This window comes from Podarcis bocagei, assembly GCF_964188305.1.
Source record: "Podarcis bocagei genome assembly, chromosome: 10".
Classification (NCBI taxonomy): domain Eukaryota; kingdom Metazoa; phylum Chordata; class Lepidosauria; order Squamata; family Lacertidae; genus Podarcis; species Podarcis bocagei.
In genome coordinates, this window is record NC_138135.1 from 64,576,598 (window position 1) to 64,598,271 (window position 21,674).

The 21,674-nt window shown below is 45.1% G+C and overlaps 1 long non-coding RNA gene across 1 annotated transcript in view; it reads right to left on the reverse strand.

The window, feature by feature from the left end:
• Window positions 1–21,674, reverse strand: part of LOC308596684 — a 492,091-nt gene that overhangs the window by 324,020 nt on the left and 146,397 nt on the right. Inside the window, exon 2 of the long non-coding RNA XR_014012650.1 lies at window positions 8,321–8,460. This is a non-coding gene — a long non-coding RNA (uncharacterized lncRNA). The remainder of the gene's footprint in view (window positions 1–8,320; window positions 8,461–21,674) is intronic.

Sequence of the window (21,674 nt, forward strand, 5' to 3'; positions counted from 1 at the left end):
GAAGTTTTAAAATGTTTAATGTTTTATGTTTCTTTGTATGTTGGAGGTTATCCAGAGTCAGCTGGGGCAACCTAGTTAGATGGGTAGGATATTATTATTATTGTTGTTGTTGTTGTTGTTGTTGTTGACGTCCCTATTTTCAATGTTGGACGGTATGCATATGTACATCTATATACACTGTAAGGGTCCTTTTTCAGATCTTTGGCTGTATGGAGTAAGGTAAAGGTAAAGGTAAAGAATCCTGGACGGTTAAGTCCAGTCAAAGGCGACTATGAGGTTGTGGCATTCATTTCGCTTTACAGGCTGAGGGAGCCAGCATTTGTCCACAGACAGTTTTTCTGGGTCATGTGGCCAGCATGACTAAGCCACTTCTGGTGCAACGGAACCAGAGCAGTGCACAGAAACGCTGTTTACCTTCCCGTCGGAGTGGTACCTATTTATCTACTTGCACTTTTGGGCATGCTTTCGAACTGCTAGGTTGGCAGGAGCTGGGACCGAGCAACAGGAGCTCACCCCATTGCAGGGATTCGAATCGCCGACCTTCTGATCGGCAAGTCCAAGAGGCTCAGTGGTTTAGACCACAGTGCCACCCGTGTCCCTGATGGGGATATATAATGACAGCTGAATATATAATGACATATATTATGACAGCTGAATATGCAGATTGGCTCCATTGAATATTACCATGTTAAAAGTGCATTGGTATTGAGTGTTGTTTCTGTGGGGCAAGATCTGGGATGATTCCTTCCTTCAGTTGTGTATGTGTGAACCTGCTGTTTATATGATTATCCCTGGGCAGAACTTGGATGGTGACATATATACACATATATAGGTGCTTATATTAGGACAGTGAAGGTGATAGGGAGATCCTTCCAAAGGTTCCTCACCGCTGGGAAATTTGTACTGTCTACAAATTATCCTTCTTATGGCTGTATTTAGGGGAAAGGTAGGAATTAAGTCTGTACACCTTTTCCAGTGGGTGGTGTTGTGGCCAGGCATCTGGGACCCTGAAGTGAACCAGCATGGAACCAGAGAGTTGACGCCCCCTTCCATGTCGTCCTGGCCGTGTCGCCGGCATTGGATGGGGCCACACCCAGTGTGGCCCCACAGGTCAATCAGCGGTAGTAGGGGGCATGACCATGGGAGATTTAATGGCAGCATGCCGGGAGTCCCTCCTCTCTCTCCCTTTTGCCGGATCGCCAGTATTCTGTCCCCAGAAGCAGAAGACAATGTATCATGGGGAATAGTTGACACTGAATGGACAACTTTCAACAGAGAGCTGTGTTTTCTTCATATTTTTAGCAGGTGCTGGAATATTACTGAGTTACTTTCAAAACGGAATGATAGCTGTAATTCTTGCTGTACTACCGAGAAGCAAAAACAAGCCGGCGAGTAGAATATTTTCAGACTTGCTATATAACGAGTAAGCAGAGTGAGACGCTAAGATGAAATGTCGAGGGCACCCACATGCTCAGTTTCTGCAATTATTTTATTATCATTTCCGATTCACAGCAGATGGCTGAGAAGCCGCGATTAGATATACCATTGTGCATGAGGGGTGCGATGGGCCGTTGCTATGATGGCTATGGTCTCTGCTTTTCTGTATTGGACTTCTGGTGGAAATGTGCATGGTCTCAGCAGACCATGTTCTGCACGTTGCATCTGTCTGGTCAACTCAGAGGTGGGGTTGAAGATCATACTTGACAAAGAAGTGGTGGGAGAGAGAATACTACTTAACCCTTCCCCTGCCAGCTGATTCTCTCCTGCTGAACCACCCATTGAGATCACCCCTCCCCACATACCCGAACACTGCTTAGTTCTTTTCTCAGAGCCTAGCAGGAAAACACACAGGTTAGACATGGCATGGAGGGGAAAGGTTAAGCCTCCTGTCGATTCTTCGCTGCAAATGTCTTCCCGCCTTGCATTGGCCGCCTTGAGGTTAGGAATGCTTTCCTTGCCTCATAATATTCTATTCCCAGTGAAATTGACATACCTTCCCTATATTTTATTTCTGGTCCCTAGAGATGTCACAGAGAATCTGTAAAATATGGAATTAATATTTAGCATAAGAATGACCGCTCCCCGCTTAAAACGGGGGGCGGCCTTTGCGTGGACGCGTGCAGCCCCTAGATCTGGAGCGGCCCCAACAGTATAGGCTTGGCTTTGCCTTCCCTCAGGTGGGATACCTGGAGGTCTCCGCCTACCTCAGTCAGTTGTCCAATCCCACCTGGGGGAAGCGTTGCCAAGGAGAGCAGGCCAGGTAGGGGAGGGATTACCTGCCCACACAATAGAGGGAGGATCTTACCTAGGAATCCTCACTTGGCTCCAGAGCTTCTCCCACCCTACCCACCCTCAGTTAATGTCTTATTTTGCAGGTTAACTTTTCTTCACAGGTTTTGCAGGTTAACTTTTCTTCACAGGTATGTGGGCGCTGCTACGTTAAGGTCGCTGTTAAAGGGCCGGAAAGGAATTTCCCTGCATTGGCAGGTTTCGCCTTTCCCGTAGCAAAACGTCACAACTTTGGCGGTATCAGGCCTTGGGCGGAATCCTTTTGTCCATCTTCCTCTTGCGGCGGCGATACCAGGGTTCCCCGTTAAAGGGGTTTTCTGAAGGGAGGCTTTGGCCGTACACCGAAAGGTCATCATTGCTCTCTCCTGCGGCGGCGGTGTTACGGGGGCGGCCATCTCTGCTTGAACATATGCTCTCCAGAGCCGGCCCATCCCCCCCCCACACACTGGATAACCCTGATGCTCCCTAGGTCCCCGGCTGGGGACTGGGGAGGGAGAACGCCCAATGCCTGAGCCAAGGTCTACCCACATTTGAAATTTAATAAAGTTGTGGCCAATTTAATCCCATAGCACGTTGTCTTGAGTCGTTATTCCACATGACGGGGGGACCGTGCGGGATCTGGGGACTCCGCCTGTCCACGCAAAGTTAGCCACTCTTGAATTGCACTCCAATCTGTCACCAGAGATGACAGCATCCTCCTGCTCCATGATAGGGCTTACATATTTTTTCCATAATTGTAAAATGAACTCTTCTCCCCCGTAATTATCAGCAGTTTTGAACGTATCAGAAATCTGCGAGGGGCTTATGCATAAAGGCTCTTGGACTTCCTTCCTTTCCCCTTATTTGCTCACTTGTGCTGTGCTTTCCTAAAAAGCTGCTTACTCTGATTTTAAAAAGGTGAAGTTCATTTCTCCTTAATAGCGCAGCTTCAACGTACAGAATGCTCATTGATCACCTTCCCACGGACCTGAGCAGATATTTACGCTTCTCTGCTTTAGTTTTGCCTCAATTTCGCTGCAATAAATCATGTTACCACTTTCTAATTCCATGCATCCTTTGTTTCCATTACACAGCCAGCTTCCTTTTCTGCACTTCCTCTGTTATTTCGCTAACAGACAACATTTAGAAAAGGGCATTCTGTAAGGGTAAATGCTAATTTACGCTTAGCCATTTGCCTTTCTCCGTCGCCTTGTCGTGTCCCCGCCCCTTGCCCCTGTGTAGACTTGCAACCTCATTTGCCTTCTGCAGCTGTTGATGCTATTGAAGAAAGCACAGCAGATTAGTTGTGATATGAAGGGCCAGATGTTAATTCTTTCACATTCGCGCCTGCATTATTTAAGGCTGCCTCTGAATCAGCGCTGGCATATCAGGCAATCATGATCTACCCACGGAAGAATGGTGCTAAGTTGCTTCAAGCGAGTTAGTGTAAGGAAAGGCACAACCACCCCATTTTTCAAAGCTATGGCATTAGCTTGTCGCTGTCTAAACCAGTGTTTCCCAAACGTTTTTGGGCAACGGCACACCTGTTTACCGGAAAAAAATCTCGCGGCACACCACCATTAAAGCCCCGCCCCGTGACGTCATTCGGGGAGCCGGCGGCCCGGGCCTGAGCTGGAAGGAGAGGCGGTGCTTTTCGGCACAAGGCAATCGGCCTGGAATTGTTTCCCGCGCGCTGCGAAAGGGAACAGCTGCGGTCGCGCGAACCCTCCGGCGCTGGGAGGGGAAAGGGCGGAGTCGCAGAGCACCAGCTGGCCGAGCGGTTGCGCGCAGCGTTGCGCTTTTGGAGAGCGTGCGGCTGCTGCTAGGGGATCCGGGGACGTGAGCAGGCCTGGCCCGACCCGGGTTGAAGGAGGACAAGCCGGCAGCGCGCCAAGTGAGTTCGGTTGCGCGCGACGGCCCCCGCTCCCCCCACCCCCGCCGGATCCTCGCCGCCGCCGCCTCTCGCCCGCCTCCCTCCCACGGCACACCAGCCGATGTCTCACGGCACAGTAGTGTGCCGCGGAACACCGGTTGGGAAACACTGGTCTAAACATTCAGGAAGCATTTAGCAGTATTGCCTTCTGGAAGACCACCACATCAGACCTCAGGTGGAGGAATGTGTGTTTGAATGCTCCTCGACTCCCTTCACATGTGAGGAAAGGTGGTACCATCTGGGACTGAAGACAAAAGGTGAGTAACAGGTGACATGATAGAAGTGTGCAAACTGAGCAAGGCATAGAGAAAGTGGAGAGAGCACTTCTCTCTCTCTCTCTCTCTCTCTCTCTCTCTCTCTCTCTCTCTCTCTCTCTCTCATATCCCTAGAACTTCCAAGAAAGCAGAGTGTTGGAAGATTCAGGACAGACAAATCTTCTTTGAAGGAGCATCTCCACCCCCATTGCTCAGCCCAGACACTGAGGTTCAGCTCCGAGGGCCTTCTGGCGGTTTCCTCACTGTGAGAAGTGAGGTTGCAGGGAACCAGGCAGAGGGCCTTCTCAGTAATGGCGCCCTCCCTGTGGAATGCCCTCCCCTCAGATGTCAAGGAAATAAACAACTATCTGACTTTTGGAAGACATCTGAAAGCAGCCCTGTTTAGGGAAGTTTTTGATGTCTGATGTTTTATTGTGTTTTTAATACCTTCCAAGTGGCAAGCCCAAGTGGCACAGTGGTTTAGACCACAGCGCCACCCGTGTCCCTAATACTCATCCTCAAATCAAAGTGAGCCAAAATAGCCAATGCAGTTGCATTTTCTCACATTCACTCCTTGCACCCTTCAAATTTCAGTGTGTATGCTTCTCCAGGCAGAGGATTGAATATTTTTATGTAGCTCGTGCTGTTGTGGACAAAACATGTGCACTGAAGTGCTATATTGCTACAACCAAAAATTGATATGTTGGAACTCATTTTCTTGGAAGGCATTGTCTGTCTGTTTGTTTTGATCTTGCCTTATAGAATAATTTTTTTAAAAGCCCTCTCCCCAGTGGCATATATGCAACAGAAGAAATACAACTATAAAACCCACATTAGAACCATGTGCTTCAAAATACAAAGAATATAATATAAGAGCCGTAAAATTTCCCTAGTGTTCTCCTAAAGCGGCTAACAGATTGAGGTTGAATCCTGACAAACCACTACTGGTGCATCGGAACACTGTGATGGAAACCAGAGTGCCCTGAAACACTGTTTACCTTCCTGCTGCAGTGGTACCTATTTATCTACTTGAACTGGGGTGCTTTCGAACTGCTAGGTTGGCAGGAGCTGGGGCAGAGCAATGGGAGCTCACTCCATCATGGGGATTCGAACAGCTGACCTTCCGATCGGCAAGCCCAAGAGGCTCAGTGGTTTAGAGCACAGCGCCACCTGCATCCCACCTGTAAGGACAGGATGATGTACTAGTAAGCTCTTCTTGTGTTCTTATATATCCAACACATCAAAAGGAAGAGGAAGTACAATCACTTCACCATAACTGGGTAACTATCAACAGCTGGGGAGTCTTCAACAAGAGAATGCACTGAATTGTACAGTTGTGCAACTGCATGTTGGAATGGTGATGTCTCATATGGTTATGAGACTGTTGCTGCTGCCTTTGTGAGTGCTGGGGAAGGCCGCTCCCTCCTGCAGGCCAATTCCACCAGACCTAGGGGGCGGGGCCTACGGGACCGCCTCTCCTGGTATGTCCCACAGAGAAACTTACGGTCTTCAAACAAAAACATCTTGGAGGTCCCAGGCCACAGAGAGGTTAGGCTGGCCTCAACTAGAGCCAGGGCTTTTTTGGCTGTGGCTCCGATCTGGTGGAACGCTCTGTCACAAGAGACTAGGGCCCTGCGGGAGTTGACATCTTTCCGCAGGGCCTGCAAGACAGAGCTGTTCCACCAGCCCTTTGGTCAGGGCACAGCCTGACTCCCTCCTTTGGCAATCTTCACAGAACTTTAGCCTAATGGTTGCCATCAATTTGATTTGAATTAATTTTATAATGAAATGATTTTATAATGTTGTACTATTTTATTGTTGTTAGCCGCCCTGATCCCAGATTCGGCTGGGGAGGGCGGGATATAATAAAATTTATTATTATTATTATTATGTGAGACATAGTTTTTCTCTGGTAAGGCAATACATTATACAGTGGTACCTCGGGTTAAGTACTTAATTCGTTCCAGAGGTCCGTTCTTAACTTGAAACTGTTCTTAACGTGAAGCACCACTTTAGCTAATGGGGCCTTCCACTGCTGCCGTGCCGCCGGAGCACGATTTCTGTTCTCATCCTGAAGCAAAGTTCTTAACCCAAGGTACTATTTCTGGGTTAGCGGAGTCTGTAACCTGAAGCGTGTGTAACCCGAGGTACCACCGTATGTATTTTTTTCCCCAAGCCTCATGAGGCACCCTGTGTGGTTCCTGACCCACCCATTCATGCCTCGTGGGAGATCTGTTTGCATCTGTTGAGGAACATATCCCCACAGAATATCTCCAGTTTGCATTGTGACTTGAATGCCATATAGAGCATCTGCATTATAAAGTAAGTCATGCTCAGCTGTGTGGCAAAGTCTCAACCCACTGAACCCCCCCCCCCAACCTGATGGTCAGAGTTCTGTTTCTGCAGAGACGGTGAGAGACATTTAACACCATTTTACTGTGGTGTTAAATGAAGCACAACTTGCAAGGTGGGGTCAATACAAATAGGTTTATTTTTCATGCTGCTGTGAGTGCTTTATGAAAATTTAAACAGACTACAATGGGAGGGTTGTAATTTTTTACTTTCCTTGTTTACAGCCCCCAAGCTTATTTTGTTTAAAAGATGCGTACACATGTAGGCACCACGAATCACAGCCAGCACCTCATAATTTCACAAGCTGTAAAGGGATTTAAAATTCATGAAAGCCTATTGTTAGTACATAGACTAGACTTTGTTTCAGTTCATAACAGATGTGTACATAGAGTCAGAAATAAATAAACAATAACTATATCCATGCTAAAATATAATCCATAATTTATTGCTAGGAGGGTTAAAAAAACAACTCTCAGTTAAAATCTAAATCGCCAACACAATGTCTATAAGTTCACTCACAGAGTATCATCAAGAATTAAAAGATGCTTGATGCATTTTTGACCAAAGTCTTTGTCAGCATCCTACATATTTTGGGATCTCCAAAATTTTGTAGTTGACACTGCTGTCTTGTTCTGTGAGCCCATGAGACTCACAGGGAACACAAGAGGTTAATTCAGGTAAAAACATGAAGTCAAGTTAATTCAGGTAAAGACTGGTTCAGATTGGCAAATATTATTCATGGTAGTCGAGGATGGCAAAATCTGGCCAAGATGAAATTGAGTTATGGCAGGTTAAGTTGGACCAAGGCAGGGAAAGTCTGCTCAAGGTAGCCAAAGTTAGCTCAAAAGCTCTCTTACACAGAGGGCAAACAGGACCTTGGACAGTTCCAGTAATGATAGCAGGGCTGTATCCACCCCAATAAGGTAGGAGTCAGTTCTTGCGAGGATGGCCTGAATTCTAACATAATTATAGTCCACCACCACACACTCTGGGTCACGACAACCACCTTCCTCTTCACACAGATATAGTGCTATTCCAGTCAGACTGTTGATCTGTGATGGGGACAGAGAAAAATAATGGAGGGGGGAATGAAGAGAAAGTAAAAGAATAAACTTGTGTTGGGTGTCGGTATGGCAATCACACAGGGTCCCCGGACGTTTCACCGTCTATTGATCTCTGTGCCACCACTTTATTTCTCGCTGACACCACCCAGGCCCTACCTGGTACAATATTGAGTCCAGTCAGGGTTAAATTGGAACATAAACTTCTGTTTATTTATTGCAGTTTAACAAGCGTGTGGTTTCATAAACGGTATCAGTCAATTACATTCATGGGGTGCCTATCCAGACCTATAACTTCCGCTACCTGCTCTCACTCACTAAACCACCTCTCAGATATTTACTTGTCTTCCTAGCCCCTAACTGTTCCCGATTCGGCTTATTTCGCTACACTAACTCAACCTACCCACAGACTCTATCTCAATTCACTCCCACTCCAACCAACCATCCAACACCCAACAAACTCCTCCCTTTGCCCCTCCCAGAGCTGGTTTTATAGTCCCTCTGACTCCACCCCCTGGGTCCTGATTGGGTAACCTGTTTAACTATTTCACCTCCAGCACTCTCATATGTTAACATTACAGTCAGTATTTTTCTTTAAAAAAATAATTTAATATGAATGGGCTCCCAAACTCCAAGGAAAGCTTTATTTTCTTTGATGAATGGGTCAGACCCATGTACCTATAGAGATGAGTGTACGTCTGAATTGAAAAGCCATTGCCCAGTGGCAGAACATGCGTTTTATGCACAAAGGTCCCAGGTTCTGAAGGCTGAGGTATTCACAGAATATGAGGTTCATGTTGACAAGGGTAAGAAGAGGGGGGAACTGTTTAGCAAAAGCTCCTTGTACATATAGCATGGGAAGAAACCTTTGTCCGTGGATCATACCTGCTGATATGTATGTAACTTATGGTCATGTTGTGAGGATGCCTGATTATCATCTTCCAAAGCAGCTACTCTATTCCAAACTTAACAATGGAAAGTGTAATGCTGGTGGTCAACAAAAGAGGTTGAAAAACTCTCTCAAGGCAAATCTAAAAAAAAAAAGTAGTATAAACACCAACAACTGGAAAATACTGGCCTGCGAGCACTCCAGCCTTTACCATGGGTTTTGAAGACGCTCGAACTCAGGATGAAAGGGAGAAATGTGCTAAGAGGAAGGCACACTTGCAAACCTTCACCATGATCAACTCCCGCCCGGAAACCACTGCGGAAGGATGTGTGGATCCAGAATTGGCCTCACAGTCACTTACGGACTCACTGTTAAAACTGTGTTTGTGGAAGACAATCTTACTTTGGTACGAGTGATTGCCAAAGAGAAGATATGTAACTAGACTGGTGACTGGGAGCGGCCGCAGAGACCACATAACACTGGTCTTGAAAGACCTACATTGGCTCCCAGTACGTTTCTGAGCATAATTCAAAGTGTTGGTGCTGACCTTTAAAGCCCTAAATGGCCTCGGTCCAGTATATCTGAAGGAGTGTCTCCATCCCCATCGTTCTACCAGGACACTGAGGTCCAGCGCCAAGGGCCTTCTGGCAGTTCCCTCACTGCGAGAAGCCAGGTTACAGGGAACCAGGCAGAAGGCCTTCTCAGTAGTGGCACCCGCCCTGTGGAGCACCCTCCAACCAGATGTCAGAGAGAACAACAACTACCAAACTTTTAGAAGACATCTGAAGGCAGCCCTGTTTAGGGAAGCTTTTAATGTTTAATGTATTACTGTATTTTAATATTTGGTTGGAAGCCGCCCATAGTGGCTGGGGAAGCTCAGCCAGATGGGCGGGGTATAAATAATAACTTGGTGGTGGTGGTGGTGGTGTTACCACTGGTGGCATATGTAGGGAGCCATGAACATTACCATAAAGAGAAGGCCAGAAGAACATATTCCATGAGGAAGCAGGAAAAAAGCCCTACTAGAATTGCCTTCTTTTACCTTTTGTAGTCTGGATTCTTCTTCACAAGTATGCAGTCTGGCAAACTCTTAAACTGATGAGTGTCAGTGCTTACAGTTCAATCCCTTGTATTTCCAGAGAGACCCAGGAAAGGATTTAGTCTAAAAGCCTGGAGGGCTGCTTTCAGTAAGTGTGGGCATTCCTAAGTTCAATGAACCAATGGTCTGCTTCCTGTGTTCCTACGAATGGGGAATCCCATGTGTGCAGATCAGATGCCAGGTTTTTGATGGGATGGATTTCTGCAGAAGAAAAATCCATCTTCTCTAGTGTTATCTCTTCTACTATCTGTTTGCAAAGCCTGTTAGCCAGCTTTCTGTCAGTGTAAGGAAACATAACAATTGCCAGGCTGCAGATATATTTCTGATTTTCTACTTAGCTCCCTATCCTTTCAAGCAAAATACTGGCATCAGAAGCACAGAGATTCACCCAACATGTGCTTAAAGTATGAAAACCTCTATTCTTCTTGAAATAATATTGCTTCCTTCTGCAAGGTTCCTAATGAAGCCAGCCAGAAACTAGCAGAGAGCTTGTAAGCATGAAAACTCTCTCTGTCCATTATTCACTTACGGCGCTTTCATCTTTGTATTAAAATATTCCCATTAATTAGTAAATTAATTGCAGGCACCATCTATTTCCCACTTCATTTTTACGCCTGAGTGCCAGAAAAACTTGTCAGGGGGAGGGAATTACAGGGAACGCGGTGCTTTGTCTTATGGTAAATGGGATGGTGAATTTAGCCTTACAGCAAGTTATTAAAATAAATTAAGAAAATAAAAAGACCATTGACACCTATTTAGAATTTGGGGGGAAAGATAATGAGGCTGATTAGTATTTGTTTGGAAGTAATGTGGAAATAATATTAATATTAATATTAAATAATAATAATAATAATAATAATAATAATAATAATAATAATAATTTACACCCCGCCCATCTGGCTGAGTTTCCCCAGCCACTCTGGGCGGCTTCCAGTCAAGTGTTAAAAACAATACAGCATTAAATATTAAAAACTTCCCTAAACAGGGCTGCCTTCAGATGTCTTTTAAAGAGAAGATAGCTGCTTATTTCCTTCACATCTGAAGGGAGGGCGTTCCACAGGGCGGGCGCCACTACTGAGAAGGCCCTCTGTCTGGTTCCCTGTAACCTCACTTCTCGCAATGAGGGAACTGCTAGAAGGCCCTTGGCGCTGGATCTCAGTGTCCGGGCTGAACGATGGGGGTGGAGACGCTCCTTCAGGTATACAGGACATGGGTTTCAGAATGAGTTTAAAATTAAACTCTGGCCCTGTTCCTATTCGCATTCCTTTCTAATCAATATTGTCAGAGATCTCCTTTAGAGTTAAGGATTACTATTCTACCAAAGAAAGAAACATGGCAATCTAGTCTAGCCCTATTCAGACATTCAGTATTGGAGGTGTAAAAGTACTGTCTAGAATATGTGGTCTTTTCATCCATGGGTACCCAAGTCCTTTGCAACTTACTGCAGGAAGCATGGCCATTTGTCTCATTATAAAAAAATACTAAGGTATGCAGGAGCTCTGCTGTTTTAAGGCGTTTCCTCACTTGTAAGAATTTCCTCATTCAATTCAAAGGAGGGAATCCATGCGTTCATGGATGGCCATCTGTCATGGGTGGTTTAGTTGAGATTCCTGCATTTCAACGGGTTGGACTAGATGACCCCAGGGTCCTTTCCAATTCTACAATTCTATGATTCCTTCATATGCCAATGAAGCCCTTCTTCTTCAATTATATTTAAATTAGCTACATTATGTAGGCTACCATCCACAAACAACTCAAAGCATCTTACAAACATGATCTACAGCCTAGTGGATTCTGTTTGACTAGTATTATCAGACATCTCCTTAACTCTCAACTCAATTTTGTAAACGTGTTTCAGATTAGCCAGATCAGTTTAACAGTTTCCTCATCATCGTTTAGCCGGCATTGGTCTCTGGGAAAATTCTCCACGTAGATGTGGCTGAGGAAAGCAATTGAGAAAGTGGACCTGAATGCGTGCTTCACTTCAGTGCTTTTCACACTGAGGCCTTAAATCAATTTCTAATTTCACTTGGATTAGAATTCGCTACAGAGGTACTGATTGCGTGGCGAGTTCCCGCCCCCCACCAGGATAAATAAAGACACGAGACACCATAGTTTAAGGTTAAATGGGCGAATTAGGCCACAACTTTATTGAATTCAGGAATGAGAGGCATTGGCTTAGAGGCATTGTGATTGAAGCGGAGCTCAGGCTCCACGCGAATCGCACAGACAAGGAAGGAGAAGGAAATAAATTTCCTTCAGTGATTTCAGCTCAAATTGAAGAATAGTAGCTGCAGCTTCGCTCCTACAAGGCTAGTGCTTGCTGTTCTGATCTGAAGCTCCACTTGGCAGAAGAAATGCTCCGACGACAACGGGATCAGCTGGCGAAAACGTGGGGGCTAGCCAGCGAAAAGAGGGCAAGCCCCCTCTGTGCCGGCCCTAAATATTATTATTATTATTATTATTATTATTATTATTATTATTATTATTATTTATTCTGCTGCTCATATACTGCTTGTGGGATGATGACTGTAGCTGGATCTACACTTCAGTGTATCTGAAGAAGTGTGCATGCACACGAAAGCTTATACCAAGAACTAACTTAGTTGATCTTTAAGGTGCTACAGGAAGGAATTTTTTTATTTTGGATCTACACTGACGTGTTTAACGTTATTTCCCCCTATTAGAATGATGTTAGATATGTCATTCAAAAATGTCACAGAGCATACTTGTTAATCAAAATGTTTTTACCTTGTTTTTTTCCCTGCCAAGTGTAATAACCAGACACACCATTTTCCAAAACACTGCTGTGTGTGAGGATATTATTGTTTCGGTTTTTTAGGTACAGTCGTACCTTGGTTCTTGAACAGAATGAGTTCTGGGAGTCCGTTTGACCCCCAGAACTGTTCCAAGGTACGGTTTCCAATTGGCTGAAGGAGCATCCTGCAGCCAATAGGAAGCTGCAGAAGCTGTGTCGGACGTTTGGCTTCTGAAAATCGTTCAAAAACCAGAATACTCCGGGTTTCAGTCGTTCAGGAGTCAATTTGTTCGAGAGCCAAGGCATTTGAGATCCAAGGTATGACTGTATATTTGTGTTTTTATTATTATTGTAAACTGCCTCTGATCCTCGGATGAAGGGTTGTATAGAAATTTAATAAACAATAATAATAATAATCACCCAAAAATTGGCCAGGTTGTCATATCCTTAAGACATTGTTTTGTAAGGGCTGTGTCTTGACATTGAAAGAAACTCAGCCCCGAGACTTCCGGGTTAGCGCCTCTGGCAATGGCGGATTTCCTCTGATCGGGAGGAATCTGCTCCGTGGAAATCAGGGTCTGACCGCCACGGCGAGGTGGAGACCCACTAAAAACCACAGGCGGGAGAAGCCTGTGGACGTGGGATTCGGCTGGCACCTTTTGCGCCTCCCCTACTCGTGGGGAAACCCGGTTTCGGGGATCCGGAGCGATGTGGGGTGAGCGGCGCGGTGCTTCAAATCGACTGCTTCTTCCACGGACTTACGGACTTATTGCTGTTGCCGGAGAGCGCTGACTTTTGCCTGTGGACAATTGGACTCTAAACAACTACCCGTGAGTAGAACGGAAAATTGGATTTCTAAACTTCTTAATTTGGCATCGAAACGGGAAGGTTTCAAACAGGAAGTCCGCCTTCCTCTTTTGTAAATAGAGTGAAGCAAAGACGTTGCAAGCTAAAGCCTGGAAAGTCTTTTGTAAAGGATTAAATTTCCATCGGTTAAAATAACTAAACCCCCCCTTGGAAGCAGGAGAAGAGGGGGGAAATTCTATCGTTTAAGCCTGCAGGAGAGAGAGTGAAGAAAGATAAATCACCACCGTTTCGAACCTGGGAACGGACTGCCAGTAAGATTGACGTTTTGGGAAAGTTCATTGACTGTGAATAAAATGATGTTGACAGATAGTTAAATAAGAGTAATACATTGTTTCCATTGTTTCCTTTTATACTTAAAAAGGAGGGGGGAAAGTAACTGAAAATCGAAACTAGCTCTGTTGCTGGATCTGTATTTAAAAGGATGGATACAAATAGAAATTGTTTTCCCTAGAGGGAGCTTTTGGAACTGTTGCAGGAGTGGAGCTGGGGAATTTTCCAGCTGCAGAGATTAAAGAGCGTGAGAATTAGAGTTTGACCTTGGACAAGAATGTTGACAGAAGAAGCCCTAGCGATTGCATTTTGCAAGACAAGTGCTTTATTGGAACAGCTTCATGAGAAGATGGATGTGAGGATTATTAAAATTGACAATTTGGGACAAAAAATGACTGAGTTGGGACAAAAAGGGAATACCTATACAGAAATTACTCAGGAATTGACCCAGGAATCTGTTTTGACATGGCAAGCTGTGGAGAAGACGAAGGAGAAAGTTGTAGTTGAACCTCAAGTAATTCAAGTGGAGAGAGCCCCAGCCTCCCAGAGGCAATTTGATGAACATAAGCTGTTGCCCTTTATGATTGAATCTAGAGAAAGCCAGATTTGGTGGGATGGAACCCTGCTTCAATTGGAGAAGGAAAGTTGGATAGATCCTCCTATGCAGGGATGCTCTGGCCTTTGGGATCTGGATTTGGGTCAGGGGGAGAGTGGCGCTCTGAAATATCTTTTGGACTTTAGTTCTGACTATGGAGAATGGACTGACCTGTTGAGAAGGAATAAAGACATTGCTAGGTTGGAGCTCCCCCGAGATCTACTCCTCAGTGCCAAAGGAAGGAAATTAAGAACAAGATCAGCAGAAGACAAAGTAATGTGCATGGATATATATGAAGAAGATCTGCAGAAGGGACATGGAAGAGAGTTAAGAGCCTCGGACAGAAGGTCACCAGGTTAATGGACTATATGGTATTGATAGAAAGGACTGACAGAATCCGAGACCAGGGAGAAGAGACGGTAGAAGAAGATTGGAAAAAAAGTATATATATAAAAAAATATTTAGATAAATGTTGCAAAATTAATGAGTGTTAGAAAAATGTTGGAATGAAATTATATGGTTTTAGTAGAAATGTTATAAGGAGTTAAGTACCGTATTTTTCGCCCCATAGGACGCACTTTTTCCACTCCAAAAATGAAGGGGAAATGTGTGTGCGTCCTATGGGGTGAATGCAGGCCTTCGCTGAAGCCAGGAGAGCGAGAGGGGTCGGTGCGCACTGACCCTTCTCGCTCTCCAGGCTTCAGGAAGCTATCCACAAACCTTGCAAGCCCGGCAGGAGTTCCCGCGGGCTCACAAGGCTTGCGGGCAGCAGCCTGCAGCCCCAGCGGGTGTCCGCAAGCCTTGCGCGCCCGGCAGGAGGTCCCGCCGGGTGCGCGAGGCTTGGGGCGGCAGCCTGCAGCCCAAAGCACGGGGAGCCCTCCGGAGGGCTCCCCGTGCTTCGGGCGAGTGTCCGCAAGCCTCGCGCGCCCTCCGGAAGGTGCCCCGTGCTTCGGGCAGGTGTGCGCAAGGCTTGGGGCGGCAGCCGTGGTGGGGGGTGGGGGGAATAATTTTTTTTATTCATTCCCCCCCCAAAAAAAACCCAGGCGCGTCCTATGGGCCGGTGCACCCTATAGGACGAAAAGTACGGTATAAATAAGTTTTAGGGTTATAATGGTAAGATAAGGTTAAAATAAATTAAGATAATCAAATGACAGAAAACAGTGAAAGAAGGAAAGGATTTGCTGAAATAATTAACAACTAGAACACAAAAAGGGAGGTGTGAGGAGGTCGATGAAACAAGCTAATGAAAGCTAAAGATATGGAAATATTGGATATGTTTTTAACTGTTTTTGCTTTTGTTTTTGTTTTGATGTATCCTGTTTTTTGCTTTTTTATATATGTATTGTAATGTGTTGATTTGTACTGTTTATTTTTTCTCTTTCTTTTTTTACTTTTTTCCTTTAATTCTTAAACTTTTAATAAATATTATTTTTTTAAAAAAATATGAAAGAAACTCAGCCCCATGTGCACATCTGAAAATACGAGGCTGGATTTGTTTTAACCTATTAAAAGGAGATACTTTCAGATTAATGAAGACATGAAAAATTAAATCGCAACATCTTGAATGTCTCCAGGCTATGTACATCACTTAAAAGCTGGACTGTGAAAGTTAATTATGTCAGCTGGGAAACATGCAACATATGCAGAAAAGCCAGACTTTTGCTGATGGATTTGTCAACCTCGGGATTTGAACACCACATTGTAGAAGCAACACTACTTAGCATCAATTCACAGCCTCTAAATTTGGAATATGCAAATGGGAAAAGACAAAAAAAATATCTTAATGAGTAGGAAAATTCTAACTGTCAGTCCTTTTAAAGATGTAGTGAGGAAACACTGGGAACAGCAAGGGAATTTTTACAGCTAGCTCTGATGTGGCAAAGTGTTTTGCTTCAGGTAAACAGTTCTGGGTTCTGTTAATTAACATCTGTGAAATGTTCACTTCTGGAAAATCACGTTGGAGATGGGGGAAAATCTACAATAATACAGGAGGAATGAGAAAATACTGTATCTCCTTCAAGTTAATTCCAAAGGATACTTGGGGAGAGACCTACTGTCATATAAACCGGGCTTCTACTCGCCCAGTGTGTTCACTACATGGTTGGACAAACTCTCCATATTCTGCTTCTCTTAGTAGGAAATCAGCTTTGCCATACACTGTGCTTCTCTATCATCTACCTACCTATCTACACATACATACATACATACATACGCGGGTGGCACTCTGATCTAAACCACTGAGCCTCTTGGGCTTGCCAATCAGAAGGTCAGTGGTTCGAATCCCCCATGATGAGGTGAGCTTCTGTTGCTCTGTCCCAGCTCCTGCCAACCTAGCAGTTCAAAAGCACACAATTGCAAGTAGATAAATAGGTACTGCTGCGGCGGCAAGGTAAACACCATTTTCATGTGCTCTGGTTTCCATCACGGTGTTCCGTTGCACCAGAAGCGGTTTAGTCATGCTGGCCACATGACCCGGAAAGCTGTCTGTGGACAAATGCCGGCTCCCTCGGCTTGAAAGCAAAATGAGCACTGCTCATCGCCTTTGAGTGGACTTAACCGTCCAGGGTTTTTTTTACCTCCCCCCCCTTTTACGTACATACATACATACATACATACCCCATTTTTCTTTTCTTTTTGGTGAGCTAGTTTACCCATGTCTCATAACATGATAACTCTCACTCAAATGTAGAAAATGATTTGTTGGAAATGTGCTGGATTTATGTTGACATCTGGTGGTGTCAAAGCATAGTCAGTAATATTTTTTATTTATATCCCACCCTCCCCAGCCGAAGCTGGGCTCAGGGCAGCTAACAACAATAAAACAGTACAAAAGTACAGCATAAACAACACTCTAAAATCATTCATTATAAAATTAATTAATTCAAGCCACTGGCAACCATTGGGCCAGAGCTCCGCAAAGATTGCCGAGGGACGGAGTCAGGCTGTGCCCTGGCCAAAGGCCTGGTGGAACAACTCTGTCTTGCAGGCCCTGTGGAAAGATGTCAAGTCCCGCAGGGCCCTAGTCTCTTGTGACAGAGTGTTCCACCAGATTGGAGCCACAGCCGAAAAAGCCCTGGCTCTAGTTGAGGCCAGCCTAACTTCTCTGTGGCCTGGGACCTTAAAGATGTTTTTATTTGAAGACCGTAAGTTTCTCTGTGGGGCATACCACGAGAGGCGGTCCCGTAGGTACAAGGGTCCTAGGCCGTATAGGGCTTTAAAGGTTAAAAGCAGCACCTTAAACCTGATCCTGTACCCCACCAGGAGCCAGTGCAGCTGGTATAGCACCAGGTGAATGTGATCTCGCAGCGAAGACCTCGTAAGGAGTCTCGCTGCAGCATTCTGCACCCGCTGGAGTTTCTGGGTCAGTCTCAAGGGCAGCCCCACGTAGAGCGAGTTACAATAATCCAGTCTGGAGGTGACCGTTGAGTGGATCACAGTGGCTAGGTCAGGGCGAGAGAGGTAAGGAGCCAACTGCTTAGCTTGGCGGAGATGGAAAAATGCCGCCTTTATTATAGCTGCAATCTGTGCCTCCATGGAAAGGGAGGTGTCGAAGATTACACCCAAACTCTTAACGGACGGTGCTGGCACTAATTGCACCCCCGCAAGGGATGGGAGTTGCCCCCTCCCCAATCCCATATCGCCCTGTCCCAGCCACAGGACCTCTGTCTTCGAAGGATTTCGCTTCAACCGGCTCCCACATAACCATCCAGCCACAGCTTCCAAACATCTGGTCCACTGACTGGGGCCGAGTCAGGATGGCCATCCATCAACAGATAGAGTTGGGTGTCATCGGCATACTGATGGCAACCCAGCCCAAAACTCCGAACAAGCTGGGCGAGGGGGCGCATAAAGATGTTGAAAAGCATCGGGTATGCACAGAAGAAGCGTCTAAACCCCCATCGCTCAGCCCAGACCCTGAAGTCCAGCACCGAGGGCCTTCTGGTGGTTCCCTCATTGTGAGAAGTGAGGTTACAGGGAACCAGGCAAAGGGCCTTTTCGGTAGTGGTGCCTGCCCTGTGGAACGCCCTCCCAGCAGATGTCAAAGAAATAAACAACTATATGACTTTTAGAAGACACCTGAAGGCAGCCCTGTTTAGGGAATTTTTTAATGTCTGATGTTTTATTCTGTTTTTAATCTGTTGGGAGCCACCAGAGTGGCTGGGGAAACCCAGCCGGATGGGCGGGGTATAAATTATTGTTATTATTATGTTATTATTATTGTTGTTATTATTATTATTATTAGTAGTAGTAGTACTAGTAGTGATTTATCTGTGAATAACACATTCACAGATACAAGTGATGACATTATGCTATATTCAGGCAGCTAAGGAGGAACATGTATGTGTGAATTCATCCTAACTAGAACAGCTATGTGTGAGTCTAAATAAAGCAGTAAAACATACATAAACAAACAATATAGTACAATATTATTAACCATGCCATTTCAATGTTACCAGTTGGAAAAGCTGTTGCAAAGAGTTTTCTGTAGACTAACAGTGCCATTCTATACATGTTCACCGAAAAGTAAGATCAGTGGTGTTCAATGAGACTTACTCCCCAGGTAATGTGTACAGGATTACAATTTAAGATTAGTTAAAAATGATTCTCCTTTCAGATCAATGGACATATGACCAATTATTTTAATGGAGTTGTAATTACATCCAGGCAAAAGATAAGGATATCGGAGTAAAAGCTCCCAAATGGTGTCTTGGCTAAGATGCAGCAGCCGTTGAAAAACTCTTCACTTGATTCTCTCCATCATGAGAACAGGAGACAGAAAGGGAGTTATTCAGGAATAGTGCAACATCTCGCAGTAGTATTTTTCTGTGCACAATCCTTTTCTACGAACAAATGCTCAGTTTTCACTTATGGGCACTGTAAAATGATCTAACCATCTGGTGTCACAAGCACCACACTCACTGTATCCTCTGTGAGTAAATAGATGGTGACTGTTTGTACACTGTTTCCATGAACAAACAGCTCAAATTTCTCCCAGGGTTTGTGATGTCAATGTCTCAATTGATTGAATTACACCTTGTACTCTTATATATTAAGTCCGGGAACATGTCATAAAACAGCATAACTAGGCACCCCGCAGTGTCCTCTATATTTACAAACTGGTGTGTATTGAAAGTAGTATAAAACTAAATCACATATTAAAAAGAGGGACAATTTGTTCCTCTTGGGGACAGCATCAGCGGCAGCGGTAGCACCAAAGAAACAGGACCGTGTCATTGCTGGGTCATGACCCAAGCCTAGTTCTCTGACACACACCGATGACCACATGCATCGCCATAGCAAGACTAGTGTTTCCGCAAAGGGGCGAACAAAGGTGTTGTGACACCGGGGTGGGGCATTGCTACTTAGGGTGCATGTGCAGTGTCGCTACGTATGACGCATGTGCCATATGTAGTGACGCCGCACATGAACTGTACTGTACATAGCGGTATGCTGGCGGTGCTGCTCCAGCACCGTACAGACGGTCAAGGGATCCCTCTGTCGTCGCTACAGCCACAAACAGAGGATCCTCTACATGCGGCTGTAGCGGTGATAGAGGGATCCCACCGCCGTCCATACAGCACTTGAGCAGGCCCGGCAGCAAACCACTATGTACAGTGCATGTGCGGTGGGGTTACGTACAGCGCATGCGTGTGACGCCACACATGTGCTGTACATAGCGGTTTGCCGCCAGCGCCGGGATCCTCTGTTAAAAGAATCTAGGTTGTTTTCTCATACTGCCACCATACTGAAATTTGAATTAATACATGCAGGTTGTTATTGTTGAAATTCCTCTTTGGGACTGGAATATTGGTGGCGTTTGAAATAGCAACCAAAGCCTTCTAAGATTTACATATCCTTAAAAACAGATGAAAGGGGGCAATTATAACTGTGCCAACATTTAGTGCTGTTCAGTTTTCTTTTTGAAATTTGAACTTTTGAAGATGCAATGTTTTTCTCCTGTTTTCTAGGAAAACAGACATTTGTTTCAAAAGGGGTTTTTTTTTGCACAGCAGCTTCCTTCTTGATGCTTTGTGGGAACCTTCAAAAGTAGAGTCATGTGTTTCTACCCAGCCAACAGAATGTGTTAACTGACTGCAGTGTAAGCATGAGAGGCAACTGATTCACTCCTTCCTAGCAATGCAACCTATACATTCTGAAGGAAATCAGCCCTGAGTGCTCACTGGAAGGACAGATCCTGAAGCTGAGGCTCCAATACTTTGGCCACCTCATGAGAAGAGAAGACTCCCTGGAAAAGACCCTGATGTTGGGAAAGATGGAGGGCACAAGGAGAAGGGGACGACAGAGGACGAGATGGTTGGATAGTGTTCTCGAAGCTACCAGCATGAGTTTGACCAAACTGCGGGAGGCAGTGGAGGACAGAAATGCCTGGCGTGCTCTGGTCCATGGGGTCACGAAGAGTTGGACACAAGTAAATGACTAAACAACAACAAAAGCAATGTAGGCAAAGCTAAGCAGGCTCAGACCTGGATACGAGACTTTGGAAGAGTTCCTAGTTTTGCAAAGATCCTCTGGCTCTGGTCTGAAGGCATATGAAACCACCACCTTCTCATGCTAAGAGGGTCTGGGTCTGGTCAGTACTTGGATGAGTACCCACCTGGGAACCACATATTGGGGTTCATGATAGAATCAAGGTGGGACACAAATTTAGAGAACATAAGCACTCACGGCCTGGCAACATTTCACATAAGTAGCTTTATAGTTTATACAAGTAGCTTTATACAATACCTTGTCATTGACGTAAAACACTGGAAAATGTGACATTCTCGTGTGACAGTCATACTTTTGGGTTCAAAAGGATCACTTCTGCTACATTAATCAGGGCATAGTTGAAATTCCAATTTCCCAGGAAACCCAGGATCCCACACATTGGAGTGTTTGTGAAACACACGAAGAAAAACAACAACACAGGTAGCTTTTCCCTGGTCAGTACAAGTAGCCAGCCAAGATCTTCAATACACATACTGTATTTCAAATGTCTTGCATCGCCAATACTTCATCCTGCCATGGGCCATCTAAAACCAACATTCATTTGTTTCTTGTGCTGGTTGTCTTGTTTCACTCTGCAGCTTCCAAAGCATTTGCAGATTATTTGAGCAAGCGTGCTTTGATGATGGAACCATTTACACAATTAAATTTATGCACATCTGTACTATTTTTGCACAATTTATTCTAGCTTTGCGGTTTCTTGTCCTATGATGTCGTTGTTGTTTAGTCGTTTAGTCGTGTCTGACTCTTCGTGACCCCATGGACCAGAGCACACCAGGCACTCCTGTCTTCCACTGCCTCCCGCAGTTTGGTCAAACTCA